This window comes from Pan paniscus, chromosome 5 (assembly GCF_029289425.2).
Source record: "Pan paniscus chromosome 5, NHGRI_mPanPan1-v2.0_pri, whole genome shotgun sequence".
In the NCBI taxonomy this organism is placed as follows: Eukaryota; Metazoa; Chordata; class Mammalia; order Primates; family Hominidae; genus Pan; species Pan paniscus.
Window position 1 is genome coordinate 75,305,187 of NC_073254.2, and position 12,605 is coordinate 75,317,791.

Sequence of the window (12,605 nt, forward strand, 5' to 3'; positions counted from 1 at the left end):
TCCATACCCATTGTTTAATCAGTAAAATTGATTGATTATGGAAACAACAGCCTATCTACAGACCATCTTGAGCGTATATGTGGTTCAGCAGGAAGAATCTGTAACTGAGCAGATAGAAAGTAGTATCTGGATTTTTTGTTTGTTTGTTTGTTTGTTTGAGACAGAGTCTCGCTCTATCACCTAGGCTCGAATGCTCAGGCATGATCATGGCTCACTACAGCCTTGATCTCCCTGGCTCAAGCAATCCTCTTACCTCAGCCTCCAGATAGCTAGGACTACAGGCATGCCACCATGCCCAGGTTTCTGTTTTTGTTTTTGTTTTTTTTTAATTTTTATTATTTGTAGAGACAGAGTCTTACTCTGTTGCCCCGGTGGAATTCTTTATGATCATAATGACTCTTCACTCCAGGGTTTCCCTTTAGTTGTGGTATTTGTATAATCTTTGGTTTGATTGTGAATTTCTATGTAATCTAGCATCTGTTTTTTGCTATGTCACACCTGCATGCACCTGAGTCTGTGTTCATGGAGTTGGGCATGAGTAGTGTGTTGTGTGAAGGAGGTGAAACATTACTGAGGTGGGTGGCTTAAGGTAGTATATACCAAGTTATGTTTCCTAATTTGAAGATAATCATGCAGGAAAATTTATTATAGGGAAGAGGATGATATGGTGCAGTGAAAAAATGGGGAATTAGGAATCAAAAGCTTTGAGTTCCCACTGCACTGCTGACTTGCTTTCTGATCCTAACAAGTTTCTAACTCCTCCAAGCCTCCATTCATCAAATGATTTACAGAAACGCTCTTTCAGGGGGTTGCAAGGATCTAATTAGAGGCTATTGAAGACTCTTGGTACACTGTAAAATGTTATTCAGATATTATTTATTTTAATAAACAGTGATTGCTTTATGTCAGGCTCTTTAACAAAAATTCTTACAATTCAGACCTCCTATCAACACTGCAAAGCAGGCATTATTATCGCCATTAGTCAATAAGGCACCTGGCATACAGAGAGTAACTAAGTAACTTGCTCACATGCTACTTTTAAGTGATGATTCCCAATTTAAGTTCCAGCTGCTTTTTTGCTATGTTGTCGTGCTGTTAATAAAGGATAAATGGTAGAGGTTTGAACTTTAACAACAACTTGGATTATGCTTCTAAAAAAATGGAAGTGGTGCTCTAGACTAGGAGTCAGGAGGTTCAGACTGTTACTATGTTTTTCTATTATTTTGGAGTAAGTTACTTAAATTAATTTCATTAAATATGTTTAAAACACTTGGCTATGTTTCTGCTAAGGTTTACATATAAAATGCTTTCTTATTTTAATCATTTTCAGAATTTAAAAAATTTCCTTCGAAGGGATCAAAAGTATTTTATGAATCTGTTTTAATATTTTTTTTCTTTTTTTAAAGTCATTCCTACACTAGCCAAGATTACAGTACCCAGGGAAATGTTGGGAAGATTTCTTTAGATCAGATTGATTTGGTAAGTAGAACATTCTTTTAAACTTAGAACTGTATCAATGGAGGGAACATAGATTTTCTTAAATCAAAGACTTTTGGGTGAGGAGATAGAATATTATTTCACTGCTTGCTGATTAATTTGAAAGAAAATCCCATGTCCTACTTAGATGATTTTTTAAAAATCATAGGAAAATCATTTAATCAGAAAATTATCTGTACTTTTATGAAAACAGAATTTAATCAACGATTCCAAACAGGAATTCTTTTAAATAGCTAAATGGAGTTTGTGTTTACATTTAAATACTGTATACATTTAATAAAGGGGAAATGGAAAGCACTAAGTGTATTAGTTTGTTAGGGCTGTCATGACAACAGAAATTTATTTTCTCACAGTCTAGAGGCGCGAAATCCAAGATCAAAGGGATAGTAGGTTTGATTTCTTCCAGGGCCTTTCTTGTCTCACAGATGGCTGCCTTCTCCTTGTGTTCTCCTGTGGTTTTCCCACTGCTTGCATACATCCCTGGTGTCTCTTCTTTTTGTAAGGACACTGAGTGTGTGAGACCAGGACCCCACCCCCATGGCCTCCTTTAATCTTAATGAGTTCTTTAAAGGCCCCATCTCTAAATATAGTCACATTTGGAGCTACTAGAGGTCAGGACTTGATATATGAATTTCAGGGGGAGAGGACAATTCATCATCTAGTGTAGGCTACGAGATTAATAGATAGCTTATTTTAGCATCATTTGACTTTGTGGTTCCATAGGGTAGCGTACTTTGCCATACTTGTAGAATTTCTCTTTAATACATAACAGCATTTGCACTCCATACACAAAGGGAAAATAAGCCAGCCATAAATAATCTTGGGTTAGACGACTACCAAATTATTCACAAGAAATTAAAAATACACAGGGATTTTAATGCTTGGAAACAAGAACTGTAATAAGACTAGTAGAGAAAGACCGTGAGTTTGGATCAGAATGAATAGGTCATCTTCCATTTGAAAAATTATAAAAAAGTACTTGCAGTTAATATGTCTAGAAATAACAATAGGGTTGCCTACTTTACACAGTTGATTTGTTGATTTGAAATTTGTTCTCAAAGATGTCCCATCTTTTAATTTTTTTATTAAACACTTATCTCTAACAGTCCCCTTTCTCACTTCCACTCATATAATTTGTGCTTATATAATGTGAATGGTTGGAGGTTAATTCTGTTCTTTGTTCTACCTAGATGTTTCCCCATTCACAAGCAAATGTGAATTTGGTTGGATACTGTTGGAGTTCATAGAAATATTAATTCATTTAATGGATATGTATTGAGCCCATCAGTTATGTAGCAGCCATTGTGCTGTGGATACAGAAGTGAGGAAAACAGAAAATGTCCCTGCCTTCATAGACCTTACATGAGGGAGAGGGACAACATAATAAATAATAAATAATAAATGAGCAATATAATGTTAAGTGCTATGATGATGATCTTGTCATGGGTCTGTGCCTGAGACCTCGTGGTGAGTAATACAGATGTATGTTTTTTTGGACTGCCTCCTAACTCTGTATCTATATTGTTTGATCTTCACAACAGCATGTCATTTGCATATCCCTTGGTATTTGCAACTCTTCTCCAAATTTTTTCTTTAGTTTTTTCTTCTAACAAATCTGGCTTTCTCAATGCTGTTTCCCCTGTGGGCCTCTTCAAGTAGAGACAACTTTCCCCCCGAGTTCGTATATAGGTATGCGGTGAGTGTCTTTCTTGGTCCACATTTCTCTGCCTTCCATTGTTACAGCTCCAGCTCCTTTAAAGCCCTTGTGATCTTATGATATCATCTGATACCTCCTTTGTTGCTATTCCACCCCCTCCACCCACACCTGTATTCGTTGATGATTTGAACACCTAGCTAATGGTTTTGTGTACTGGCGCTATTCTTGTTATTGTTCTTGGCCTCTGCAAGATCCAAGTTGATAATTTATCCCCTATCCTGGACTTATGATTCTTTTGTTTGCTTGTTTTCCATGATCATTTTTCTATCTGTATATAGCCAGACACTATCTTTTTAATTTTTATTATTTGGACTACTGCCCACACCTCTTAAGTATCCCTCCTGCTTCCATTCTTACTCTCATATAGTCTTTTCACTACATAACAGCCAGAGTTCTCTTTGTTTATTGAATCACATCAGTCTTCTGGTCAGAACCCTCCAGTGGGTTTTCATCATATGTAGACTTAAATCCAAACTCATGTTGTGGCCTCTGAAGCCATATGTGCTCATCATTTCTATTTTATCTTCTGCTCCATTCCAGCTCACTCACTTGCTCTGGTCACATGGATCTTATTCTCTCTTTTAGCACACCACATTTATTCCTTCTCAGGATCCTTATTTCACTAGAATCCAACTTACTTTGTCTTACTTGAAATGCCATCTCCTCAAAAAGGCTTCCCTGGCCACCCAAATGGAAGTACCTCTCCCCTAATCACACTTGATTTCATTTCTCTTATTTCATTTCCAGTGTTTTGGCATCAGATGTTATCTTTTTAATGTCTGTATTCATTGTCCGTCTCCTCCTATTAAAAATAAGCTCTTCGAGGACAGGGTTTTTGACTTCTTTGTTCACTACTGGTTCCCCAGGGCTGTACACATAGTAAGTGTTAAATAGATACTTGTTGGTTGAATGAATAAGAAGTAATCAAGGAATGTGCCAAAAGAAATAGAAATTGAGTTGGGTCTTGAATGATGACTTGGCTTTGGCTACATGGCATGTGCATGAGAAGGGTGCACCAGGCAGGGCTAGCAGAGTGAGAAAAATGAGAAGCTACAGAGCATGACTGCGTGGTCATGGGATAGTGAATAATCCAGTGGACTGGAGCCGAGGACTTATTTTGGTGTAGTAATAATATACTGGGCTTTCCCGGGCTCCCTGTCACAGTGCTTCTGTGGTGCTCAAGTTTTGCCCTTGTTGGAGCCCTCATTTTATCATTTATTTCATGTATTGACTACTATGTGTCACTTACATAGTAGTGAATATAATAATTGTGGTGTCTTTTTCCTTAACTGAATTAAAGGGGACAATTAGGTCCTAGCTTATTTTCCAGAACACTTAATAAATAATTGTTCTGTTATGTATAATTGAAAAATAGTTATTGGCCAGGCGCAGTGGGTCATGCCATCTGTAATCCTAGCACTTTGAGAGGCCAAGGTAGGAGGATCACCTGAGGTCAGGAGTTCGAGACCAGCCTGGCCAACATGGTGAAACCCTGTCTCTACTACAAATACCAAAATCAGCTGGGCATGTTGGCAGGCACCTGTAATCCCTGCTACTCAGGAGGCTGAAGAAGGAGAATCGCATGAACCTGGGAGGCAGAGGTTATAGTGAGCCAAGATGGCACTGCTGCACTCCAGCCTGGGCAACAGAGTGAGATTCCGTTTCAAAAAAAATAAAAAAAAGAAGAAAAAAAAGAAAAGTAGTTACCAGATATTGAGGAAACCTTGCATGTTCATACTAAGGATGTTGAATATTGATTGTATGGATTAGAACAATGTTTAGAAAAAAATCAGATATTAATATGAAGCAACAAAAATGGTCTCATGAAAAGGAGCTGAAAGGCTTTCTAGTTAGTTCTACCAAGGGAGGATATAGGTCTGAATGAACTAGACTGGGGATGGAAAAATTCAGAAGTTGTTACTGTAAAAGAATGAAGAGAAACTAGATGGTCACTAGAGGGAACAGCAAAGTCAAGCAAAGTGAGACCTGCTCTTTCTTATAGATGAAGTGAAATTGCTAAGGCATATGTGAGGGAGTAAGAATTTAAGTCTTGGGAGGATATTTAAGGAAGTCATAGAGAATGCAATTGAAACCGTAAGTGAAAAATTAAAGTAGGAAATGATATTTCATTTTTAGCACTAAGGCACTAACTACACTTTGTTCCTTTTAACTTGGTTTCTTTAACATATTTATTTGAATTTTCCTTATGAGAAGTTTCTCTTATTTTTGTGTTCTGCTTTGTATTTGAGTTATCTTAAAAGTTCATCTGCTATTCAGCAATTGTACTTTTATCTCAGGGAAATGAAATCTTATGTTCACATAAAAACCTCTTCAAGAATGCTCATAATAGCTTCATTTGAAATAGCCCAAACTGGAAACAACCCAAGTGTTCTTCAATGAGTGAATAAATAAATTATGATACATTCATACCATGGAAAACTAGTTAGTAATAAAGAAATGAGCTTATATACAACTTAGATGAATCTTGAGGGAATTCTGCTGAGTAAAAAATGACAATGTCAAAACAATACATATTATATGATTCTATTATACTCTTGAAATGACAAAATTATAGAGATGGAGAACCAGATCAGTGGTTGCCAAAGATTAGGGAGCTGAGGGAGGGGAGCAGGGTGCAAAAGTTAGATGGGGGTGGTTATAAAATCATGAGAGATCTTTGTGGTGACAGAACTTTTCTGCATCTTGACTGTGGTGGTGGATGTATGAACCTACATGTGACAAAACTATAAAATTTAATACGGAAGTAAGTGCATGAGTACAACTGAGGAAACCTGAATAAGACTAGTGGATTGTATCAATGTCAGTATCCTGTTTGTGATAATCTACTGTACTTGTACATGATTTTATCTTTGGGGAAATTTGGATATATGCTATCTCTTTGTATTATTTCTTGTAACTGTATGGGAGTCTATAGTTAACTTCAAAGAAAAAGTTTAATTAAATTAAAAAAACAGGTAAAATAAATTTTAATAGTATGTTATTTAATCCAAAGTATCTAAAATATTAACTTGTAACCAATAAAAAATGTTAATAAGAAACATCTTATACAGATAAGAGTCATCTGTAACCACAGTAATAAAGTAGCACTTTCTTATGGTGTTTGTTTTTTTATTCCAGTTAAATTGAATTAGCAACCATAACAAATATTACAGGGTACCTGATAAGTCTTCCACTTAACTTAAAACTCTACTGTTTTTTCTTGTAGCTTTCTACCAAATCCTTCCCACGTTGCATGCATCAGTTACATAAAGCCTTGCGGGAAAATCACCATCTTCGTCATGGAGGCCGAATGCAGTATGTCCTATTTCTGAAGGGCATTGGTTTAACTTTGGAACAGGCATTGCAGTTCTGGAAGCAAGAATTTATCAAAGGAAAGATGGATCCAGACAAGGTAATTTTGAAAAAAAAAATCAGAGTGGTACCTGATATTTTAATTTGGTCTGAAAATGAAACGGTCTATTTTTTTTTTTAAATATGCTCCCTGCAATGTAGTTGAAAATTCTAAAAGGATAAATGTGTTGACAATTCAGTTTAGATAAAAAGAAACTTGCATATTAATCTAATACAAAAGATTGGGAAAGGAATGTTTTCCTTTATAGGTATATTGCCAGTAGTAATTATAGGACTGAAATTGCTTTCAGAGTTATATATCTGTAGGAATATATGCACATAATGTTTTGAGCACTGGGAGATATGAACAAATAAAATGAAACAATTTAAAATATTTTCTATTATGTTATGCAGAATCTTTTATAAACTTTTGGTTTTTTTTTTTTCGAGACAGGGTTGCCCAGGCTGGGCTGGAGTGCAATGGTGCAATCATGGCTCACTGCAGCCTCGACCTTTGGGCTCAAGTGAACCTCCCACTTCATCCTTCCCAGTAGCTAGGGCCACAGGTGGACACCATTATGCCTGGCTAATTTTTTTCTTTTTTAAATTTTTTGTAGAGATGGAGTCTCACTATGTTGCCCAGGTTGGTCTCAAACTCTTGGGCTCAAGCCGTTCTCCTGCCTTGGCATGCTGAAGGGTTGTGATTAAAGCTGTGAGCCTGAGTCATCATACCTAGCCTATAGAACATTTTTAGATGGACAATAATTACTATAAACCTGAACAACTTTTTAAAAATCCTATCTGTAGTGCTTATATTCCCAATCCTATGCCTTATTTCTCTTTAATAGTGCCAGCTAATAACATTTTACTTGGAAATATGATTTCTTGCCCCTTCTATGCCATGACACTGTGGTATGAAGAACATTTTTTACTGTTTATTTCTTGATTTGCTGCCTCCTAAAAGTAAATTATAGAAGAAAGAATATTTACCAGGTACATTTTATAGTACTTTATTATGTTTTATGTTAGTTTGCAAGCATTGCCAAAATAAAATACCACAGACTGGCTGGCTTAAAAAAGAGAAGTTTATTTCCTCACACTTCCGGAGGCTGGAAGTCCAAGATCCAAGTATTGGCAGATTTGGTTTCTCCTGAGGCCTGTCTCCTCGGCTTACAGGTGGCCTTCTTCTTGCTTTGTGCTCACATGGCCTTTTCTCTGTGCATGTGCATCCCTGGTGTTTCTTCCTTTTCTTATAAATACACTAGTCTTACAGGATTAGGGCCCCACACTCATCTGACCTCATTTAACCTTAATTATCCCTTTAGAGGTCCTATCTCCAATTACAGTTGGATTTGGAGTTAGGGGTTCAACAAATGACTTTTAGGAGATCACAATTCAGCTCGTATCTGTAGCTATATACTTTATTAAAAAGCTTAGATTTTTAAAAATAACATTATAAAAAGCTGTTACAGTTTTTTCAGATTTGTTTTAAAAACTGTCTTCATCGACAATTATCCATAGAATCTTAATGAAGTCATTTAATAGGATTTTCTTTGAGCAGTTTTGGATAATATTTTTTATATTTCTTTTAAAGGTAATTTATTCTAATTATAGAAAATATGAAAAATACAGAAAAATTCACCTGTTATCCTCCAATTTGAAATAATTACTGTCAACATTGTAGCCTTTTACTCTAGTCTACAGAACTAAACACTGCTGATTTTCACCATTCTAAAAATTGTCATTATATTATGATTATTTTTCCATATTTTTGACCAATCTTTGAAAGTATCTTAATGAGTTACATAATATATCCTTTGAAAGTGATATAATTTGTTTAATCATTCTCCTATTGTTGGACATTTGGTTGTGTCTAATTTGACTCTGTTATATATGTTACTAATATAAATAACAGAGTCAAATAGCTAATATCCTGTGGACATAGATAATTGATTATAGTTTTGATTATATTCTCTGTGTGTGTGTGTGTGTGTGTGTGTGTGTATGCATTCACCAGGAAATAAAATTATAAGAAACTACACACAGCTGGGAAGGTTGGCTCACGCCTATAATCCTAGCACTTTGGGAGACCGAGGCAGGTGGGTCACCTGAGGTCAGGAGTTCAAGACCAGCCTGGCCAACATGGTGAAATACCGTCTCTACTAAAACTACAAAAATTAACTGGGCGTGGTGGCAGGTGCCTGTAATCCCAGCTACTAGGGTGGCTGAGTCAGGAGAATCACTTGAACCTGGGAGGTGGAGGTTGCAGTGAGCTGAGATCGCACCACTGCACTCCAGCCTGAGTGACAGAGCGAGACTCCATCTCAAGAAAAAAAAAAAAAAGGAAACTACACACAATTTTAAAGTTTTAATGCATGCTGTGAAATGACTGTTCAGAAAGGTTTTAAATTAGACCCTCTTCAAGCGATGTGAGAATTTTGCTCTGCCATTGACATCATTATGTATTATTAATTTAAAACAGTTTTTGATCTTTTTATTAGGAATTCGATGTCTTAAGTAGGTAGATGTATTAGGGTTCTCCACAGAAATGGAACTGTGTGTGTGTCTGTCTTTCTGTCACTTACACACACATGCACACGGACATACACACACTCTCTCACACACACACACAGAGCGAGAGAGAGAGAGAGAGTTGGGGGTTATGGAAGTTGACAAGTCTGAAGATCCGCAGTTGGCAAGTTGAAGACCTGGGAGAGCCAATGTTGTAGTTGTAGTCTGAATCCAAAAGCCTGAAAACCAGAAGAATGATAGTGTACAAGTTGATGCTTGAAATACACAAGTGTGAACTGCATGGGTCCACTTACATGTGGATTTTTTTCAATAAGTATATTGGAAAATTTTCTGGGGATATGCAACAATTTGAAAAAATTTGCAGATGAACCACATAGCCTAGAAATATCAAAAAAAGGAAGAAAAAATTAAGTATATATGAATGTATAAAATATATACTAGTCTTATTTACTAACATGAGATATACAGAAATCTATTGCAAAAAGTTAAAATTTATCAAAACACATGCACACAAATGTACAGACCGTACATGGTGCTATTCCCAGTAGAGAGAAATGTAAACAAATATAAAGATGCAGTATTATAACCTACATAAAATTAACGGTAGCACATTCTGTACTACTATAGTAATTTAATAGCCCCACCCTGTTGCTACTGTGGTGAGCCTATAAGTGTTGCAAGTATCTGCTTAAAACGCTCTGTGATGCTAATCATCTCAGCGTAAGCAGTTTGCACAGTAAATTGTATATTACAGTAAAGTGATCTCTCACAGTTCTCGGGTATTTTTCATCGTGTTCAGTGCAATATCATAAACCTTGAATAACACCATCGGGCTCATAGGAAGTGTCACTAGTAATGCTGGAAATGCTTCCCCAAACCAGAGAAAAGTAATGATATTATAAGAAAAAGTTGAATTGCTTGATATGTAATATAGATTGAGGTCTCCAGCTAAGGTTGACTGCCATTTCAGACAGATGGTTCATCTTGTAAATAGATAATGTAAACTTACGGTATCGATCAATGTAGTACAGTACTGTAAATGTATTTTCTTATGACTTTCTTTCTCTTTTTGTATTTTTAGTTGAGATGGGGTTTCACCATTTTGGCTAGGCTGGTCTTGAACTCCTGACCTCAGGTGATCTGCCTGCCTCAGCCTCCCAAAGTGCTGGGATTACAGGTGTGAGCCACTGTACCTGGCCTATTATGACTTTGTTAATTTTTTTTTCTCCAATTTACTTTATTGTGAGGTTACAGTGAATATATATAATACAGTGAATATATGTAATATTCAAAATATGTGTTAATCAGCTGTTTATGTTATTGGTAAGGCTTATGGTCAACAGTAGGGTTTTAGTTGTTAAGTATTTGGGGAATAAAAAGTTATACATGGATTTTTAACTGTATGGGGTGAGGGGTGGAGGTTGTTGCCTATAATCTCTGCGTTGTTCAAGGGTCAGCTTTAGTTCCAGCTCAAATGCCAACAGCTTCGAGACCCAGGAAGAGTCAATGTTTCAGTTTAAAAAATGAGGTCCCAGTTTAAGGAAGTCAGACAGAAGGAAATTCCCTCTTACTCACAGGAGGTCAGGCTTTTTGTTCTGTTTAGCCTTTCAACTGATTGGTTGAGAATTATTCACATTAGGTAGGGCAATCTGCTTTACTTTAACTACCAATTCAAATGTTAATCATATCCAGAAACACCCCCTCAGACACACCCACTGTAATGTTTGACCAAATGTCTGGGCATCTCATGGCCCAGTCAAGAGCTGGGTTTTTTTGTTTGTTTGTTTGTTTGTTTGTTTTTTGAGACAGAGTCTCGCTCTGTCACCCAGGCTGGAGTGCAGTGGCGCAGTCTTAGCTCACTGCAACCTCTGCCTCCCAGGGTTCAAGCAATTCTCCTGCCTCAGCCTCCCAAGTAGCTGGGATTACAGGCATGCATCACCATGCTCAGCTAATTTTGTATTTCTAGTAGAGACGGGGTTTCGCCATGTTGCTCAGGCTAGTCTCGAACTCCTGACCTCAGGTGATCCACCCGCCTTGGCTTGCCAAAGTGCTGGGATTACAAGTGTGAGCTACTGCCACCATGCCCGGCTGGTGAGTTGTGTTGTTTTGAAGTGAAAAGAGAGAAGTTGAGCTAGCATTTTAGCTTGGTTTGTGCTGTAAACTGAGAGAAGAAAAAGGAAAGTAGAGAGGGAAAACCAGCTGCACCAGCCTATATGGACACTTACCCTGAGTACTAAGTCTTTGGCTTGGACACTTGTTCATTGACCTGCCTTCTTTTATATACATCTGGAATAGCCTGTGGAGCAATATCATCAGTAGTCTTTTTTTTAACTTGTATGTTTAAATTTTTTTATTATGGAATTTTTATTTTGCAATGCAAACTTTTTTCAAAAATTCTTATAAAAGAAAATAAATAATTTTTTAGTTTTCTAGATAACATAGTCTATATTTTTATTAGCTTATTAATTACAGCAAATGTTATTTTGACTAAAGGATTGTAAGACACATTTCTGACTTTCTATGACTATTTAGTGTTCTGTTGTTACATAGTCCATATTGTAAATGTTCACGTTTTTCTCAACTATATAGTTTAAATGTTTTTTCAATGACACGTAATAAACTAAGGCATACTAAATTACAATATTCTCTAATTGAACCATTGTATCTATTTGTTAAGTGATACATACAATTAAAAATATTCTTAAGAGGTATAAAAATTGTTGGCTTAAAATACTGCTTATAGGATATTTTTTAAGGATGATTATAGAAGATGTTAAACATTTTTTATAGTGCTAATTAAAGGACTTGGGTGTTGAACCCAGCTCGAATGATTTGAAATAACAGCTTCTGTTTGGACATCTTATGTCCTAACAGTGTAAGAAAAATGATGTGGTAACAGTCAATTTCAACTGGAATTTTTCTGTACTATTGTTTCCCAAATGATCATAATGTCTGATTTCTTTCTCTTAATATTTGTGTCCTCATTGTGACTTATTTGAGATACATTGCTATGTGAGTCTGAGCAAATATTTTGGGTACTTAGCCAGTACTTTTGAGTCAGCAGAGACTGGTATAATATCTCCAGCAATTTTGAGCTCTAACTCTGCAGCTACAACTACCATTCCTAGATATACTGCCTGGAACCAAATATTTCTTTACCCTAACTTCTAACGCAGCTCTGTTCTTGAATTGACTGCCTGATCAGTATCTGTCTCTTCCTCCCATCTTTACTTACTTGTGCTTGTTGCAGGCATTTTTTTTTTAACACTTTGCTTTTAAAACTAATGTTATACTTAATGTTGGAGGGGAATGTGTTGTCTGTATTCTGAAATAATTTACACCTGTATTAGTGTTTGTAACTGTCATCCAAAGTATAAATATTAAAGTATTGTGTCTCTAGATACCTTTTATTAAGGTTAAGCAGTTTTTGTGTTATAATGCACATAATTTCTGTTATAAACATTTTTGAGTAGTAATAATGGATTGTGGAAGCAGCTTAAGGTTCTGA

The 12,605-nt window shown here is 36.2% G+C and overlaps 1 pseudogene; it reads left to right on the forward strand.

The window, feature by feature from the left end:
* LOC117978426 (DNA primase large subunit-like) overlaps window positions 1–12,605 on the forward strand; it is a 281,293-nt pseudogene that overhangs the window by 161,090 nt on the left and 107,598 nt on the right.